This window comes from Balaenoptera acutorostrata, chromosome 3, assembly GCF_949987535.1.
Source record: "Balaenoptera acutorostrata chromosome 3, mBalAcu1.1, whole genome shotgun sequence".
NCBI lineage: Eukaryota > Metazoa > Chordata > Mammalia > Artiodactyla > Balaenopteridae > Balaenoptera > Balaenoptera acutorostrata.
This window is the reverse complement of record NC_080066.1, coordinates 172,256,533-172,277,299: the sequence shown is the minus strand read 5'-3', so window position 1 is coordinate 172,277,299 and position 20,767 is coordinate 172,256,533. Positions and strand designations below refer to the sequence as shown.

At 44.9% G+C, this 20,767-nt stretch overlaps 1 protein-coding gene and 1 long non-coding RNA gene across 3 annotated transcripts in view; both read right to left on the bottom strand.

Annotated features, from left to right (window-relative positions):
- Positions 1-20,767, bottom strand: part of LOC103019590 (EF-hand calcium-binding domain-containing protein 11-like) — a 238,117-nt gene that overhangs the window by 24,906 nt on the left and 192,444 nt on the right. The window lies entirely within an intron of this gene.
- On the bottom strand, positions 2,633-9,292 carry LOC130707508 (uncharacterized). Its single transcript, XR_009007402.1, has 2 exons — positions 9,105-9,292; positions 2,633-4,320 (listed from the first exon to the last, which is right to left on the bottom strand). It is a non-coding gene; the product is annotated as an uncharacterized LOC130707508 (long non-coding RNA).

The window sequence follows — 20,767 nt, the reverse complement described above, 5'->3', positions numbered from 1 at the left end:
CATTCATTTCTATCTTTTTGTCTCATCGTTATAAATTGCTTTTAAGCATTATAACTGGATTCTCCCCAGCCCCAGTCTGCAAAACACAGCAGGCTGTCTGTCTAAACACCTAAAGTGCAGAGCTGTTTAGAAATATTGATGCCATTTTGAGCCAAAGATGAGTGTGAGCCCAGGTTTCTGATCCTGGCTCTGTGACCTTGAGCAGCACAATTGCTCCAGGCCTTATTTTTCCCATCTGCAAAACGGGAGTAATAATACCTAAGGCATAAAGCTAATATAGGAATAGTGTAAAGACTATATACAGCCAGACACAAAAGGTCACTTACTGTCTGATTCCATTTATGTGAAACGTCCAGAATAGGCAGGTCCATAGAGACAGAAGATTAGCAGTCGTGCCCCAAAGGCCCTAGTGCCACTTTAATCATCAGAGCCCACAGGTGGCTTTTCTTCAGCCCCATCCATCCCCCCGACGCCCGCACTGGCTTCTCTGCAGAGTGGCTGCTCTTGCCCAGTCCCCCGTCTCTGAAACTCTTTCCCTTCATTTCAGTGATTTCCTCCAGTTTCTGACTAAGCGGCTTCTTTGATGTCATGGTTGCTTGCTGCCAGCTGCACTCCTCTTTCTATCACAAATCTAGGTCTTCAAGATGGAGCTTTCCCCTCTTTTTCATTCTATAACCTCCTGAAAATCTCATCTATGCTCGTAACTTCCACGGTCATTTCTGGATTGACAACTTCTAAAACTCCCTCTCGGGCCCTGCCCTCCAATCTCCTAAACTCCTGCCCCAGTTTCCACCTTCCTCTGGAAACAGCAGAACCAGCTTATACCCACCCACCCGGCAGGGGCCTGGCCCAGAGGAAGCTCTCAATGCCAGGTCCCTGGTAAAGCTGGCAGCTCCTTCTGGCCTCCCTATTTCTGTCTATAGGGCCGAGTACAACACTGGACTTTCATGAACAGGGTTTCTATGGACAATGGTACAGAGACTGGCTGAAATTAAAGTCAGATAGGAAAACACAGGCTATCTGGCTGAGGCTTTCTCAGTGTCCATGCCAGGCTGCAGACACTGGGAAGTTGGGGCAAATCTGGATTCCCAAGAGACAGTGAAGGACTTTCCTGGTGGCACAGTGGTTAAGAATCTGCCTGCCAATGCAGGGGACATGGGTTTGAGCCCTGGTCCAGGAAGATCCCACATGCTGCAGAGCAACTAAGCCCGTGCATCACAACTACTGGGCCTGCACTCTAGAGCCCGTGAGCCACAACTCCTGAAGCCCACAGGCCACAGCTACTGAAGCCCGCGCACCTAGAGCCCGTGCTCCGCAACAAGAGAAGCCATCGTGATGAGAAGCCCGCACACCGCAACGAAGAGTAGCCCCCGCTCGCCACAACTAGAGGAAGCCTGCATGCAGCAACAAAGACCCAACACAGCGAAAAATAAATAAATAAATAATAATAAATTAAGGAAAAAAAAAAAAGACAGTGAAGGTCAGAATTCTATCAAAGGCTCCTTTTAGAATTTCATTTCCTGAGTCAGACAAAGACAAATACTGTATGGTATTACATGTGAAATCTGAAAAATACAACCAGCTAGTGACTATAACAAAAAAGAAGCAGACTCAGATGTAGAGAACAAACCAATGGTTACCAGTGGGGAGAGGAAAGGAGGGAGGGGATTAAGAGGTATAAACTATTAGGTACAAAATAAACTACAAGAATATACTGTATAGCACAGGGAATACAGCCAGTGCTTTATAATAACTATAAACGGAGTATAAGCTTTAAATATTGTGAATCACTATACTGTACACTTGTAACATATAATATTGTACAACAGCTATACTTCAATAAAAAAAAAAGACGGGGGTAAAAATAAAACAAAACTGCATTTCCTTACAGTTTTTAACTAACTTAGGAGCATGTTCTCAGTGACCACACAGAACTTGAGTGATGAGAAGAACAGAGCAGCAGCCCTTTAACTTCACTTGATAGTAAACAAAAATAGCCAGGTGACTTTATTATTGTATTACATAAATATCTTTACAAATAATTCAGGGCAGAACAATAAGACAAACAGGCCAAGAGATAAGGGCTCCTCCAAAAAACCAAAGGGCTTCTGCAGGCCAAACAAAGACAGAAGGCAATTAGCACTAGGGGGAAAATGTAGAGAGGTTTTTTTGTTCCCTTTCTGTTATTACTGTCATTTTTTTTTTTTTTTTTGAAATGGGTATGCCTGGGGGCAAGAATCAAGAGATTATGCATTAGGTGGATGCCCTCTTTGCAAAATGGACAAAAGAGTCAGCTTGTGGAGCAGGTTAGATGAAAGAAGCCAAAGAGCCCAGAGGCTGCAACCAAATGGGAAAGCAATGTGTAGGGGAGGGGCAGGGTAAACCCGAACAAAACCTTCAATCTGTGTCTTGATGGAGAGAAAGAAGGAAGCGTCTGGACCAGAGACCCAGGCCATGCAGACACCCTGGTTCTATCAGACAGGAAACACTGGCGAGGCTGGCAGTGTGAGTGGACATCATGCAAAGGAGAGGCTTCTGGGAGACCGCTCCTTTAAGGAATTTTGGAACCTTTCACCCTGAATACGCCAGGCCAGGATTAACGATCAAAAACCTTGGGCACGAAACAGAGTCAAAGGTTAACTTCACTCTTTATTAAGTGTTTGTGAGGTGCCAGGCCAGGCACTGGACTGGACAAATGTTTCCACGTTCACACCTTCCTTTAATCTCTGCAAAGATTCTGGGGAGCACAACTCGTAGCCCCATTTTACAGACACTTGAAACTGAGGCCCAAGGTCAAACAACTGGGTGCCCAAAGAGAGAGGGATTTAAACCTGGGCTGATGTGGTGCTGAATCCGTGCTTTTTTGCGTGGTCATCTATGCACCTGCTGGGTATGTACAACTGTACAGCAAGGGGTATAACTCAGTCTTTGTGAGCTGGGGGACCTCACACGGAAGCAGTCCTATTTGAAAGGAATCTGATATAAAGAGTTGAACAAGTTGTCTTTCAGATCCACATATAAATCCAATAGGATCTGGGGTATCCCATCTTTTGCCCTGTTCTGAGAATCACTAGCCCCAACAAATGGACAAGGGAAATTTTAGCAGAGAAGAGAAACAGCACAGGGACACCACATTCAGAGGATGCTAGCCCTGTTTTCCTAAGATTCATAGTTTTGTACAATGATATAATAACTATGGGAATTCAGCCTGTTCTCAGGGCTTTACTGATATGAATTCATTGAGTCCTATAAGAACCCCATACGGCAAGCATGTTTATTATTATCCCCACAGAGAGGGTTAAGCCAGGTGCCCACGAGGCCAAGATGGGTCCTTTCCAGGTTGTCCAAATCTGTAGTATGTTGCCTTCCTACGATCCATGAGAAAGGGTCTGAGAAAGGGTTTGTTCAAGGATCAAGATGTAGCCAGCCAGCCACCACCCTGTTTCCTCTCCTTGGGCCATCCGCGGACACTGCTGGCTGAAGGTAGCACTCCTCCCGCTGAGCTACGCCTCGAAACCATTTTGACCCACTTTACTATATTTCATTTTTTCTTGTCTTTTTTTTTTTTTTTGGTCGCACCACGCAGCATGCAGGATCTTCCCCGACCAAGGATCAAACCTGTGCACCCTGCAGTGGAAGCACGGAGTCTTAACCACTGGACCACCAGGAAAGCCCTTGACCCCCTCTAGGGAAGTTGCGAGTATGGCTCAGAGCTGTAATCCGCAGGAAACCCCTGCCACTCCTGAGGTCCGCTCCTTAATTCACAGGCAAGAACATGAAACCCTAGGGGTGCCTGAGTTTTGCCCAAGGTCAGAGTTTACCAAGTGGTAGAGTTGGGACCACAGCCAGGTCCCCTCACTGGTAATCCAGGGCTCCTTTCCACAGGAGCTTGTTTCTGATGTACTGGCTACTTGCTGCTGAGACTTTCACAGCCCCAAACACAACCAAAGGGAGGTACTGCATACATTTTACCAGAAAAAACCCACTGCGGAGCTATGGGAGAGGGTAAGGCGTAAGGGTTGTGGAGAGCGGGCAATACATAATAGGACTCCCAGGAAAATAAGCGCATGAAGCCGGCCTAGAACTTGGGAAGCTGGCATTCCCCAAAGCAGGTCATCTACTGGGCATAATCAACTTCCTGCACGTTTCACACCAGTGGCAAGCACATCTGTGCGCTCATGGGGACAACGTGCATCTGACAGCAGAAGAGCTGGTTTCCTTTCCCCTATCTGCTCTCGGGCCTGCGGCAGCTCAGTCCTGCTCTGTGCACTGAAAAGGCCTGGAAGGTCTTCTTTCCATTTCATTAGCTCATCCAGGGGGCTGTCAGAAGTGAAAAGAAATAAGCATCTGCTATGCATGTTAGGGAATTTATTTTAATTCCACCCCTGCATCCTATGGGAATAGAGTTAATAATAATTAGTGGCCCCATACAGGAGGGATAGAGAGGAGAAAACCGGAGGGAGGGCCCGGAAGGCTGGCAGGGGGTTGGTACCTAGACAGGTCTGCATGACCTGTGGTGGCATCAGGGCCTGAGCTGCTTTGCAAGAAGGGTTGGGACGTGTGGTCTGACCCCAGGATGGGCGGTCAGTGGTGGAGGGGGCAGGCCCTGGGCCTCCCAGGGGAGTTCCAGCCTAATCCAGTGCCTGACACACAGAGACAGAGACTAATGAAATGCTTGCAGGTGGGGCAGTGTGTGTAGGCCCAGACGGTCAGCTGGCTCAGAGCTGTAAAGGCAGCAGCTTCTCTCTGAACAAAACTCCGTGGGGAGCTCGGAGGCCTATAAAGCCTATGAAGGCCAAAGCGGGGCAGACATGGAGGATCGGATGGGCGGCACCTCGTAGCAACTCTTAGTAGAAGAAATGATGTGAGCCAGAGCAGCGATGCCGTGTGTAGCTGTGGGATGCACCCTCCAGGGGGCAGACCCTGAAGGGTCAGACCAGAGGTGAGGAATGTCTTTAATTAGGAATCACTGACTCATTAAAATAATTCATTCAAGGGTGATGTTTAAATAAAGTAACCTAATTTTAAGTTTGATGGGTGAAGGGAATATGTGTATCTATGTGGCAGAAGGAGAGGGGGGAGTTCGGGGCCAGGGAGTTTGGAAGAAAACATACAATAGTTTACTCTTTTAATTAAGAAAATAAGAGATATTATAACCTAAGAAATTTAAAAATGTACTTCACAAGGACACTCTACTCAATACTCTGTAATGGCCTATATGGGAAAAGAATCTACAAAAGAGTGGCTATGTGTAGATGTATAACTGATTCACTTTGCTGTACACCTGAAACTTACACGACATTGTAAATCAACTATACTCTAGTAAAAATTAAAAAAAAAAAAAGATGGTTAAAAAAATGTATTTCACACACGGAGATTGTCACCAAGACACACAGAGACAGGCAGAGGGGACAGTTGGGGACACCTGTCAGCTGGCCACTCCTGAGGGCTCTGAATAAGCCACACTTATCTGTTGGGCCCCATCCTGGGTCCCCTTTTAACAAAGGGTTTGTCCCCTTCTGGCAATCAGCTAGGTTACTATTGTACAAGATCTGAAGTGCTCTCTACCCACTGAAACTGCTAACATACTAAAATGTCTCTAGCAGCCTAAATGGCATTTAAAATAAATACTGTGAATTGATGAAATGACCAATTATGTTAAGTACCCATGCCTGGTGTAATCCAAACCGAATCTTACCCCATTATCCTCAAAACTGCAAGATGATTCAGCAGGCCCTCTTGCCAGTGAATCTGCGAGAACCGAAACACAGAGGCCGCCCTCAACAGGACCTCGAGCGCTTCCAGTTAATTCTTGCAATTGCTTTTATGCTGGAAAAAAAGAACTGTACTACCTCTCTGCTCAACAGCTTATAAACCAAACAACTATTAGACAATACACATCGGTTCCCCACTGTACCAATTAGGTCATTCTGTTCCACTGATTTCAGGTTTTACCTTCCATTACTTCCTCTTTGGAAATCTCAGCTTTCTTCTGAAAAACATCTTGGAGTGCATGATGATGTCATTATTGCAAAGTGCCCGCAAAGCCCTCATTTCTGCATCCACCCCATAGAGCCCCCATCGCTCTCTCTACCTGTGGTCCTCTCGTGCCCCTGTGCTCTGGGCGTTTCCCTCCTGGCACCACCCCCATCTATTTACTTTTTAAGGCCTTGTACAAGTGTCAACTCTCCCAAGAAGTGACAGGCCCATGTTCCCTCCCTCCTGTCAAAAACAAGGCTCTGTCCTCGAAGCAATGGGGCACATCTGCTCATTTTGCTGCTTTTGGATTCTTTTAGTCTCAACCCGTAGGGTGACTTCACAGAGCAGGTTCTCCCCGGCCCCGTGCAGTCCGGTTTCGCCAATTCTGGTTGTGGTCAGGGCCCACGGTCACAGCTGGGCTATACTGGCCGGCTGCTGGGTCCCTGTGTCACCCTGTGTGACCAAGCTTCACCTACTACCCTGCTTCTAGGAACTGGGTTTTTTAGGGGATCCTCCTGGCCTGCAATCCCAATCCTTGTGGCTGGAACCTAGTAACAGAGTTCTTTCCTAGTCTGATTATCTAGAAAAATATCCTCCTGCTTGCTTTAGACATAAAGAAAAAATGTGGACATATATTGAAAATATAAAGTATAAAGATGAGAAAGTGAGCATAAATCAGCTACATTTTCTTCTACTTGATTCTAAACTAAACCTTCCTCTGCCATGACTGGGCAGCTCCCTTCTTTCTATGCCCGTATCTTTACTGTAAAACTTTTGTTCGTGGGCATCAGCAACTTCTTGATGAGCCAGTACTGCCCGCCAGAGAAACACAAGAATATGACACAAATGAACTTATCTATGAGACAGAAGCAGACTCACAGACATAGAGAACAGACCTGTGGTTGCCAAAGGGGAGGAGGGGTGGGAAGGGGATGGAATGGGAGTTTAGGATTAGCAGAGGCAAACCATTATATATAGAATGGATATACAACAAGGTCCTATTGTATAGCACAGGGAACTACATTCAATATCCTGTGATAAACTATAATGGAAAAGAATATAAAAAAGATATATATATATATAGATATATATATATATATAGATCTATATATATATATATATGTGAATCACTTTGCTGTATAGCAGAAACTAACACAACATTGTAAATCAACTACACATCAATAAAATAAAGTGTAAAAAATATTAATTCAGAAGAACACGCAGAGTTTAAAAAACCTTATTACAATGTAAGTGTCTCGTGAACGCTCTATACAGATACAGCAAATGAAGAAACACAACAGGAAAAAAACCATTAGCAAATCCCCACCCACACTCCAGAATGCTCACCACGATACTTCTGATTTTCACATGTACAAAAAAAGTAAATGGGATGTATTGAATTGGATGTGGATTCAACGAGCATCTGAAATCTGTAATAATTTAATTCTCAATGCCTAGAGTAATTAGGAGAATGTTTAACCCTATGTAGAAAAGAAAAAAAGTCTACCACCCGTGAGACAGAATCTCACGGTGAAATCACTCAACTTCATAAACCTTATCAATTTTTCCCTCATGCTTCTGTCCTGCAGAAATAACCCAAAACTAACATGCTTAGAGCAAATCTTCCCTAATGTGGAACTTAATGAATAAAAATCCTATAAGAAAATGCTCTAAGTAAATAAAATCCCTTTTGTGAAAATAATCCAACCATGAATGATATTCATATCATTGCTACAGATCTAGAGGAAAAATAAGGATGCACATAACTTTGAAATCCACTTGAAAAAACCCAAAGGCTCATCATAATCGGTCTCCATTTACACTTTCTGAAGGGAGAACAGAATAGATTTTTTTTTAAATTATGTATTAATTTTTGAGAGTGGAGGGAGTTCTCTTTTTTCTTAAATATTTAGGATATTTATGATGGTCATTAAAATTAGGATTAATCAGACCTGCCTACCTAAATTTCACCTGGACCAAGCAAAGATGCAAAGAAATTCTTAAGTTCCCAATTTCACAGGCTATTAAAAAGACAGCATACAATTGTATGGCCTTGAAAACAATAGCACAAATGTGATGACATCTCTCACAATTGTTTGAGCTACTCTGGAAACCTGAAGATAAATGCCTCTTTTCTTAGCTACATATATATTCTACTCCTTCACACACATGGCTGGCCCTGGGCGTGTAACTTTTAGGGAAAAGAGGCGTAACAGCTCTAAACCAACCAAGATGCACTGAAACTCCACACCCTAAGCCCAGTACAGTTCCAAAGCTCTTGGCAAAACCAAATCCATCTGCTTTGGGCCAGTTGTGCCACTCTGACACCTACCCAATCAAGAGAGGCTAATGGGGAAGTCGGAAGACACTCAGGGGCCAGCCAATTCCAGCTGATCCGCAGAGCAGACATCTCCCCAAAGTACTTTCTCGAAGTAGTTAGCGTGCATCTCATGGCTATTTTTAGCTATGTGTTCTTCTTCGACTTTGGCCATTTTTAAAGAAACTTGACAGCAAAAGTAGAGATGAAAGGCAGTTTGAATTCCTTGAGTACAGGAAGTCGCGCAAGGCAGCTGAGGATGGACCGGACAGCAGAAAGAATGTCCCCCTGCAAATGATGCCGGCAGGGACGAGGGAGGGTGTGTGAACTCTGAGCCTCAGAACAAACCACAGTCACCCTTCCGGGCACACATGGACGTCAGGGCAGAGCAAGCAACAAGTGGATCTCCACGATGACCCAAGTGCCAAAACACCCACAACATTCCTCACAGCCCAAGCACTGGAAACCTGTAATAGGGTTTGATTTTACCAGCCCAATTTATGCTATCGTTGCATCCTAACTGCCACATAATTCCAATTTCACCAAAGCAAGCCAAACACTTCTGGAATCTGACCAGTGACAGCAGACCAAAGAAGCCGTCTTATTTCAGACTAACAATTCATATCAACCAGGAGACGTCAGTAGGAAGAAATAAAGAGAACTGGACAAACAGAGCCAACCCACAGCAGTCACAGAGTGCCCGCTCTGCAGCAGACAGAACTCTCCCGACAGATACCAGGAGTGAAGGAGGAGTGTGGGGATGGGGGAGGGGGAGGGGGAGGGGGAGGGGGGGCCGCCAGAGACCTACCTTGTAGAAGGGCTCCATTTCTCTTGAAGAAGGTGCTGCCCGGCCAGAGGGGTGGACCTGATGTGCTAAAACAGAATAGAAACCAGCGTGAGGGCGAGCTTGTCTACACTCACTCAGCAGCACTCAGAACTACCGTTCCTCCAAACGCATCCTTCAAAATGGCCTCAGCACACTTTCCCAATTATGCATTATTTACACCCTCTGAAAATGCATCTTTAAAAACCGTTAGGGCTTCCCTGGTGGCGCAGTGGTTGAGAATCTGCCTGCTAATGCAGGGGACACGGGTTCGAGCCCTGGTCTGGGAAGATCCCACATGCCACGGAGCAGCTGGGCCCGTGAGCCACAACTGCTGAGCCTGCGCGTCTGGAGCCTGTGCCCCGCAACGGGAGGGGCCGCGATAGTGAAAGGCCGGCGCACCGCGATGAAGAGCGGTCCCCGCACCGCGATGAAGAGTGGCCCCCACTTGCCGCAACTAGAGAAAGCCCTCACACGAACCGAAGACCCAACACAGCCAAAAAATAAATAAATAAAGTAGCTATAAAAATGATCTCTCTTTTAAAAAAAAAAAACAAACCGTTAGGCTTGTCTTATGATGAATGGGCTTCATATTTCAACGTGCAGAACCCGTCCATGTGGGTATTCAGGTTACTGTCCTAACCCTGCTCCCTCTTGGGCACTGAAATCATTGGCAGGTAAACAAAATGGCCACATCAGATGCTCAACGTCATAGCTTATAACTTTCGCTAATTGCTTCATAATTTGATGACTTTATGAGGCAAAGAACTCCCATCCATGTCTTCTGAGATCAGCAGGTTTTCCACTACTTCCTAGTGCCACCTGCCCATTATAAATGCGAGCTTGCCTTTCTTGGCTTTTCTACCACCAAATTCTTAATATACAGATATGACCTTGATCGACTCCCTCCCTCCCCTGTCTTCTTGTTTCGTATCCCGTTTTCAATTCCTTGGCTTAAAATGTTGCACTCCATATCCTATAAAACATTTTGCAGATATGTTACCACTCATGGTCCTGTAACAGGAGAGGCAAGAAAAGACGAAAGATTAATGTATCACAGTGACACCTTACTACATTTATAGACAAGCATTTTCACTGTTTTAAGACACCCAGTGAAAAACTTTTTAACCAAGCCGGTCTTGGAGTAGAAAGGAGGTGATTCTAAATCAAGGATTGGTTTAGATTAATGTTAGAAAGCACTTAGTCAAAATTGTTACTACAGCCAGCCCAAGAGGCAGTATAAATTACTTTCTCCAAAATAGAATGTGGCAAATGATACCGGTTAATGCATCATCTATCACCTTCAATGTTAAAAATAATTTAAAAGTTGGTCTAAATAATAAGTTTGTAAGTTTGGCAAACACGGACACACACACACACACACACACACACACACACACAGAATAAGAAATCTGAAGGACTATCCAATGAATGTTTCTAGAGTCAATCAGGGTCTCTAGTAATGCAGGGGAACAATACTGTTAACAAGAAGGAGAAATGCCAGTGACACATTCTGTTGACCAACATTTCGTCCCCAGAGGTACAAATAGCACACCAGGTATGGGGACATGGACATGTTACATGGTTGGTGAGGAGTAGAGAAGGAGGAAGCAAAGTGCTACAGCACACAAATACATCAAAGCAATGTCAAACGTGTTAGAAAACACACAGTATGAACCTTGATGTAAATGATAAAACTTTTGTTTTATTTTGGTTCGGATCCACTCCACTCAGAGTAAGTGAGGATAATGCATCCCAGCTATGGCTTCTCCTGCAGTCCTGATTCTCAGCTCTGGCTGCTGTGGCCTCTGAGTGGCCAGGAGTTGCACAGGACAACAGGAGATCTGGCTGGGGTCTCAGGGCTGCAGGATGATGGCAGCAAGCTGAGTTCTCTTCTATGTGATTCCTGTCCTATTCCGATTTGAGGCTGTTAAGGCTCAAAGTTGCATGAAGAATAATGTGCATTAAAATGCTTAAGATTATCTTTTAACAACCCCAGCCAGCTCCTGGGATTCCACAAGGATAAACGAATAAGGCACCAAGAATACTTATTTTCAGCCAATTTAGACAACTTCAAAGTGTGAGGTTAATAATATAAGTTAAAATGACTTCCTAAGTCTTATCAACTGATTTACTGAGAGGTTACATATTAGTTCCTTCTAAATCTTTACCCCCTAATCTGTGATGGGAGACGTTGCTTACAATTGAACCACGAAAGGGACAGCCCAAAAGCTGTACATGTGAAACTAAACTGGGCCTTAAATCCTCACTAAAATCACAGAGCTGGCTGTGAAGAAGCTGCTAAACCACCCCACAACCTTCCATTTTATAATTGTTTTCACGAGTATGGATTGTTTGCCTAATAAAAATAAAAATCAGAAGAAAACAGCATATGAGATGGAAATAGGGGGCGACCATAAATAGATGGGCTTCTCTGCCCTGGGTAGCGGGAGGGGTGGCTGAGGTAAGACTTGAGGGAAGCAGGTGGGCTTCATCTTTGAGGGAAGGGAGGGGGAGAGCAGCGGTGAGAACAGAGGCTGAAAACAGAGGCAGCTCTGAGAGTTGGCCTGGACCTAGACCTCCAAATGCATTACCTGTATTGCCTCTCCTTGGCTTAGTATCCTTTGTCTTAACTGTCTTTTTTTTTTTTTTTTTTTAAAGTAAATTGGTTGTTCTTTTTAGGTTTGGTATGTTGCCAAAATGAAAAATAGTTGTTTTAACAGGAAGAATTTAATCACTTCAACCACATCATCCCACAACTTTTAGATACATTCTGCATCATCTTTACACTCCTCCACAAAAAAAAAAAAAAAAAAAAAAAAGGAAGAGGAAAAACCCAAATTAGGCACAATGACCTAAGGCAGCAGAATAATCTATGTACTTTCTGGGAAGACACGTTAACTGAGGGAAGAGGTCAAGGTGATCAGAAAAGTTCCTCATTTGAAAAACAAGAGAGGAACTGGCCCTCAGGCAGGGGATCTATTTCAAGGTTCTAAGAAGCTTCTGAACAAGTAGAGGAATTAGATGTGCAAAAAGTTCTGTAGCTCTGTGTACAAGGTTTTGTCGAATATACTGAAATTTTGATTCAGAGGATGAGTGTGTAAGAGCAGTGCATTTTTATAAACGTGAATAGCTTTTGAAAGTCCATGAAAACTATAACACCACTACCTAGCCACTCCCTTCTCTTCAGAGTCAAACCGATCTTCTACTACCTTTCTCAGAATCTCCCCACAATTCTGCCCGGAACACTTTTCTTTCATCTCCCCATCTTCTTTCCTGCAAGGAATTAGGGAAGCTACCTGAAACGGACATGGTGACTTTCCCATCTCCATCCTGGATCATCGTATCTCGCCACTGCTTTCGAAGGCACGTACGTCACATATGACTGTCTGTGCACTTGTTAATGACCTGTTCCTTTGGGGTGGGTATCATGACTTTGTAAGCTTGGCTAAGTGAGCGTTTCTGCCATTGATGTAATATGACGCATCTTTGGTACTGAGGCCCGGAGCGACACTGTGATGGAGAAGGGCACAGTTAACCGTGTCAAGGAGTCCATATGGGCAGATTTAGGAGCTGCAGGGCCAAGAGCCTTGCCCTACACAAGCAGCACCCCTCAGCGAAGTGTTCCCTGACTCCTGACTTCCTCCCCACAGAATCTGAGCCCTTCTACAGTGGCACAAACCACCCAGGCTTCTTAGTGATTCTGTCTCCCAGCTAGACTGCGATGTCACAGCTAGGGTACCTGGCAAATTGTAGGAAATTAAGGAATGTTCGTGAAATGTATGCATGTAATTCACTATTATGGGCTGAATTGTGTCCCCCTCTCCAAATTCATATGTTGAAACTCTAACCCCCAATATGACTGAATTTGGATACAGAGCCTTTAAAGAGGTAATTAAGATTAAACGAGAAGTAAGAGTGAGGCTCTAATGCAACAGGACCCTAACAGGGCCCTAATCCGATAGGACTGGTGTCCTTCTAAGAAGAGGGAGAGACCAGAGGAAGCACACGTACAAAGGAGAGGCCATGTGAGGACACAGAGAGAGGGTGGCCACCTGCAAGCCAGGGAGAGGCCCGGGAAAAATCAAGCCTGCCGACTCCCAGCCTCCAGAACGGTGAGAAAATGAATCTGTGTTGCAGAAGCCCCTCGGTCTGAGGTATTTTGTTGTGGCCGCCCTAGCTGATTAATACATTAACTGCCCAAGCATCCTGTATTCTGAAGTGAGGATCCTGGGGATCAACTCTGGCTGCTGAGAGAACTTCTCAAACATCCCGAGGTTGGTTGCTTAAGGTTAATCCTCAACAAAGGGAAGCTGTATCCCATCTTCTGTCTGTCCTTTGTCACCAATGAGGCAAGTCTGGTTAAGGTAATGCATTTCACCGACCCCCACTTTGCCAGGGAAGGTGAATGTCATCATTGCCTAAGATCCTGGGCCTCTGGGAAATTACTTAGCTTGCCCGACACCACCATATGCCCTGAGACCTTGGCACCTGTACCCTCATGGATGATGGCCCTTCTTGGGCAAAGAAGAGTCTCAGAGGGGAAGATGTGCACTCAGCCTTCGACCTCCCACTTGATGGCCACGAATACTCGCATATGTAACCTAACATTTTCTTGTCCATTGCCTGGTTTTTTTCAATGGTTGTGCTGTTGTCACGGACAGTTCCTTTCCCCCTCTTTGGGAACTGACCCTGACTTGCAATCTGGAGACCCTTCCATCTCCCCATCCGTCCATGTGCTTCCAAGTGACGCTTCCACCCCCCGTGTAAACCAACCGGCGCCTCCCATTCCTCTGATTACGGTACTGGTTCCAGATGGTCACGTGATGCAAGCTGGTCTCATTACAGTGCTGCTCGTAACTTCTTCTGGGTACACTGGGAAAACGCTAGAGTCAAAGTTTGTAGCCCAAGAGGCTGCAGGCAGCCCCTCTGTAAATTCAATCTGACCCTCTCCGAGCCTATTCCCACCAAAGGCAAAGCTGAGTTGGGGGAACAGAGAGAATAGGTATTATTATTACCATGATCCGACTTTGTCTGTTTAACTCAACTCACCATCTCTGGAAAGCTCTCCAAGCTCATCTTCTTTCAAATGACAGCCAAACCACTAAGTGGGCATCCTAGGACAATGGGGAGGTTGGAATTTCACTGACACACAGAAATCATCAGTGATATATATTTAGCTGAATGGATGCTATTCACTTAGAGATTCTTTATTAGTCAGGACTCTTGGATGTACACATACATACACAGACAAAAACACCCACGTCAAGCTGGGTTAAGTAAAAAGGAGAATTTATGAGCTCATCTAATCGAACCACAGGAAGGACAGTAGTAGAGTGGTCCCTTGTCTCTGCTTCTTTGCGCTGGTGCCATTTCTTGTACACTGGTCAGTTCTATTGATACATGGAAGGCCTTGTGATGACAGCACATCCTTTAGAGCTCCCATACCCAACAGAAGAAAGACCAGGGTAGAACTCTGGCCTGGGCTGGGTCATGTGCCTATCTCTCAACCAATCGCAGAGGCCAGGGAGCTCCTGTAAAAAGTTGGCACCTCTCATTTGTAATATTATGTTGCAATATCATGTTGGGGGAGCGAACAGTGGGCCCCACAAGAGAAAAAAGATGCCACTCATGCCCTGATATGGCTATTGGTACCCATGCCGTCCCTGTGAGCACCCCAATCAGGGCCTACAACAGCTGCAAAAGTTTAAAAGTGAAAACTTCATTCATAATGTTTCATTTCCCAACCATGGCAAAACTTAAAAAATGAAGTCTCTCAAAGTCTGAGAAATATGGTACACACAAATGATAAATGCAGAACTGGCCTTTCTATATGTCACAGGCTTTTTGTCTCTTGTCACAATGTCCTCAGAATCTTGTCCAACGTGTAGGAAATGACTCCATAGCCAAGACACTGGGTTACAGTAGCCCTACTGGCAGGTGTCATCAGGCACAGACCTGTGGTTCTAACACCTCCCTGCAAGGCGTATCCAATAAGCAGAATGCGATCATCCTGAGCATGCCGCATAAAAAAAAAAATCACAGCCCAAAGAGGGGCCAACCATGTGCGCTACAGTGACCGTGAAGCAGGGGACAAGTTCAAGAAGATCCTTTAAACAAAGTTCTATAGTTCTTTATCACTGCAAGTATGTCTTTCCTTCTTTCTCTCCCTCTCCCTCCCTCCCATCTTTTTTTTTTTTTTAATTATTTATTTATTTATTTTTGACTGTATGGGTCTTCTTTTCTGTGAGGGCTTTCTCTAGTTGTGGCAAGCGGGGGCCACTCTTCATCGCGGTGCGCGGGCCTCTCACTATCGCGGCCTCTCTTATTGCGGAGCACAGGCTCCAGACGCGCAGGCTCAGTAATTGTGGCTCACGGGCCCAGTTGCTCCGCGGCATACGGGATCCTCCCAGATCAGGGCTCGAACCCGTGTCCCCCGCACCAGCAGGCAGACTCCCAACCACTGCGCCACCAGGGAAGCCCCCTCCCATCTTTGAAACGAATCTTTGCAAATAGTTCGTATTCTGGCACCATCAAGACACTAAGAGGAAGAAACAGGAATACAGATCACAAACTATTCCAACCCATCCCCAAGGAAACTTCTTCTTCTGTGTCACATTTCTGCAAGATCTTAGTCACTCAAAAGCGTCCGTGAGAACAGCTGGTGAGGGCTCAAGTTCTCCTCCTCCTGTGCATATCTTGTGGACATTTGCCTTCATGTAGCAGGAGCTTCAGAGAGGCTGAAAACAGTCTTAAACATTCCTGAAGATGTAACATCAGTTCAACTGGGCAAGGATTTTTTTTTTTTTTTATGTTGTTGTCTGGGGGTGGGAGGAATTGAAAACCTCAGGAAATCGCAGAAATGCTATCATAAACATAATGAATTCTATTCACTGAACACAGTAATCACCAGGCACTGTGCTAGCCCTGTACACACACTATTCTAATTCTCACAAAATCCCATGAAGCACTACTATCTGCTTTACTGGCTGGAAAGGCTTGAACAATCGGATAAGCTGCTTGAAATCACGCAGCTGGTGGACGGCAGAGGTTGGCCTTTGCAGCCAAGACTGGCCAGCTCCAAGATCCATACTCTTCTCTCCCATCATGCTGCCTCCCCTGGAGGGGAAGCAGTGGTCATGGCAGCTACACTCGGAGCACCTACTAAGTGCCAGGGACAATACGCAGATCGTCATCTAATCTTTACATATAATTATATTCATCTTGCAAGACTGGTATTTTTGCATTTTACAGCAGTTCAAAGAAGTTTACGTAACTTTCCCAAAGTCAGAAAGCAATTAGGCAGTAAGGCAGGGAATGGATCCAGGTGGGCCTGAATTGAAAACTGAGGTCTTTTATCCTCATACCATCTTTTGTGGGATGGAAACACTAGAGGAAGAGGGGCAGGGGGGTGGCAGGGGAGTCACATCTACACACACGCACACACACACACACACACACACACACACACACACACACACACACACAGGCATACACTCCTGACCTATCACACGCAGCGCAGCCAGTACTACCCAGGGGTTCTCAGCCACACCTTTTGGTCGTCAAGGGAACCAAACAAGAACACAAACTTGACCTCTTGCAGTTTACAGGTGGATGCTTTTAAGTTCACTTCTGAAACCGTGATGTGAACATTTCCCTTAGCCTATTCTAAAAAATTCTTCTTCATTGTAAGCCTCTTGGCAATTGTATTGAAATATTTCTAAACTTCCATCCACGCACGGTTAAACAGGACTTCAAGGGGGCTGACTTTTTCAGTTGTATTTTAAGATTGAGCACTTTGATAAAAGCAGGTTCTGCAGTACAATACGATCCAAAGTTCTCTAATCTTTTTATCATCTATACGATACAATTTAATAGACAAGGAAAACATTTTTAAAGGCTCCAAAGATTAAACTATAAGGAAATATTCCTGTCACTGAATTGTAACCCGTGTAAAACTATCTTTATCTCTCTATTTCCTAGTATAAAATTCAGATACACTCAAATAAAATATTCATTCTGATAAGAAGTGCACCCTCTCATTGCATTAATCTTTGAATGACTAATTTCAGGATTTCCCTTTCTCTCTTTCCTCAGTCTTTAAAATATCTTAAAGTTAGCTGTTTGCAAGAGTCATGTGAGGGGACAAAAGAAGAAAGGAAGCCCCTTAACTACTCAAACAAAAGAAGACAAGCATTCATTTCTATCTTTTTGTCTCATCGTTATAAATTGCTTTTAAGCATTATAACTGGATTCTCCCCAGCCCCAGTCTGCAAAACACAGCAGGCTGTCTGTCTAAACACCTAAAGTGCAGAGCTGTTTAGAAATATTGATGCCATTTTGAGCCAAAGATGAGTGTGAGCCCAGGTTTCTGATCCTGGCTCTGTGACCTTGAGCAGCACAATTGCTCCAGGCCTTATTTTTCCCATCTGCAAAACGGGAGTAATAATACCTAAGGCATAAAGCTAATATAGGAATAGTGTAAAGACTATATACAGCCAGACACAAAAGGTCACTTACTGTCTGATTCCATTTATGTGAAACGTCCAGAATAGGCAGGTCCATAGAGACAGAAGATTAGCAGTCGTGCCCCAAAGGCCCTAGTGCCACTTTAATCATCAGAGCCCACAGGTGGCTTTTCTTCAGCCCCATCCATCCCCCCGACGCCCGCACTGGCTTCTCTGCAGAGTGGCTGCTCTTGCCCAGTCCCCCGTCTCTGAAACTCTTTCCCTTCATTTCAGTGATTTCCTCCAGTTTCTGACTAAGCGGCTTCTTTGATGTCATGGTTGCTTGCTGCCAGCTGCACTCCTCTTTCTATCACAAATCTAGGTCTTCAAGATGGAGCTTTCCCCTCTTTTTCATTCTATAACCTCCTGAAAATCTCATCTATGCTCGTAACTTCCACGGTCATTTCTGGATTGACAACTTCTAAAACTCCCTCTCGGGCCCTGCCCTCCAATCTCCTAAACTCCTGCCCCAGTTTCCACCTTCCTCTGGAAACAGCAGAACCAGCTTATACCCACCCACCCGGCAGGGGCCTGGCCCAGAGGAAGCTCTCAATGCCAGGTCCCTGGTAAAGCTGGCAGCTCCTTCTGGCCTCCCTATTTCTGTCTATAGGGCCGAGTACAACACTGGACTTTCATGAACAGGGTTTCTATGGACAATGGTACAGAGACTGGCTGAAATTAAAGTCAGATAGGAAAACACAGGCTATCTGGCTGAGGCTTTCTCAGTGTCCATGCCAGGCTGCAGACACTGGGAAGTTGGGGCAAATCTGGATTCCCAAGAGACAGTGAAGGACTTTCCTGGTGGCACAGTGGTTAAGAATCTGCCTGCCAATGCAGGGGACATGGGTTTGAGCCCTGGTCCAGGAAGATCCCACATGCTGCAGAGCAACTAAGCCCGTGCATCACAACTACTGGGCCTGCACTCTAGAGCCCGTGAGCCACAACTCCTGAAGCCCACAGGCCACAGCTACTGAAGCCCGCGCACCTAGAGCCCGTGCTCCGCAACAAGAGAAGCCATCGTGATGAGAAGCCCGCACACCGCAACCAAGAGTAGCCCCCGCTCGCCACAACTAGAGGAAGCCTGCATGCAGCAACAAAGACCCAACACAGCGAAAAATAAATAAATAAATAATAATAAATTAAGGAAAAAAAAAAAAGACAGTGAAGGTCAGAATTCTATCAAAGGCTCCTTTTAGAATTTCATTTCCTGAGTCAGACAAAGACAAATACTGTATGGTATTACATGTGAAATCTGAAAAATACAACCAGCTAGTGACTATAACAAAAAAGAAGCAGACTCAGATGTAGAGAACAAACCAATGGTTACCAGTGGGGAGAGGAAAGGAGGGAGGGGATTAAGAGGTATAAACTATTAGGTACAAAATAAACTACAAGAATATACTGTATAGCACAGGGAATACAGCCAGTGCTTTATAATAACTATAAACGGAGTATAAGCTTTAAATATTGTGAATCACTATACTGTACACTTGTAACATATAATATTGTACAACAGCTATACTTCAATAAAAAAAAAAGACGGGGGTAAAAATAAAACAAAACTGCATTTCCTTACAGTTTTTAACTAACTTAGGAGCATGTTCTCAGTGACCACACAGAACTTGAGTGATGAGAAGAACAGAGCAGCAGCCCTTTAACTTCACTTGATAGTAAACAAAAATAGCCAGGTGACTTTATTATTGTATTACATAAATATCTTTACAAATAATTCAGGGCAGAACAATAAGACAAACAGGCCAAGAGATAAGGGCTCCTCCAAAAAACCAAAGGGCTTCTGCAGGCCAAACAAAGACAGAAGGCAATTAGCACTAGGGGGAAAATGTAGAGAGGTTTTTTTGTTCCCTTTCTGTTATTACTGTCATTTTTTTTTTTTTTTTTTGAAATGGGTATGCCTGGGGGCAAGAATCAAGAGATTATGCATTAGGTGGATGCCCTCTTTGCAAAATGGACAAAAGAGTCAGCTTGTGGAGCAGGTTAGATGAAAGAAGCCAAAGAGCCCAGAGGCTGCAACCAAATGGGAAAGCAATGTGTAGGGGAGGGGCAGGGTAAACCCGAACAAAACCTTCAATCTGTGTCTTGATGGAGAGAAAGAAGGAAGCGTCTGGACCAGAGACCCAGGCCATGCAGACACCCTGGTTCTATCAGACAGGAAACACTGGCGAGGCTGGCAGTGTGAGTGGACATCATGCAAAGGAGAGGCTTCTGGGAGACCGCTCCTTTAAGGAATTTTGGAACCTTTCACCCTGAATACGCCAGGCCAGGATTAACGATCAAAAACCTTGGGCACGAAACAGAGTCAAAGGTTAACTTCACTCTTTATTAAGTGTTTGTGAGGTGCCAGGCCAGGCACTGGACTGGACAAATGTTTCCACGTTCACACCTTCCTTTAATCTCTGCAAAGATTCTGGGGAGCACAACTCGTAGCCCCATTTTACAGACACTTGAAACTGAGGCCCAAGGTCAAACAACTGGGTGCCCAAAGAGAGAGGGATTTAAACCTGGGCTGATGTGGTGCTGAATCCGTGCTTTTTTGCGTGGTCATCTATGCACCTGCTGGGTATGTACAACTGTACAGCAAGGGGTATAACTCAGTCTTTGTGAGCTGGGGGACCTCACACGGAAGCAGTCCTATTTGAAAGGAATCTGATATAAAGAGTTGAACAAGTTGTCTTTCAGATCCACATATAAATCCAATAGGATCTGGGGTATCCCATCTTTTGCCCTGTTCTGAGAATCACTAGCCCCAACAAATGGACAAGGGAAATTTTAGCAGAGAAGAGAAACAGCACAGGGACACCACATTCAGAGGATGCTAGCCCTGTTTTCCTAAGATTCATAGTTTTGTACAATGATATAATAACTATGGGAATTCAGCCTGTTCTCAGGGCTTTACTGATATGAATTCATTGAGTCCTATAAGAACCCCATACGGCAAGCATGTTTATTATTATCCCCACAGAGAGGGTTAAGCCAGGTGCCCACGAGGCCAAGATGGGTCCTTTCCAGGTTGTCCAAATCTGTAGTATGTTGCCTTCCTACGATCCATGAGAAAGGGTCTGAGAAAGGGTTTGTTCAAGGATCAAGATGTAGCCAGCCAGCCACCACCCTGTTTCCTCTCCT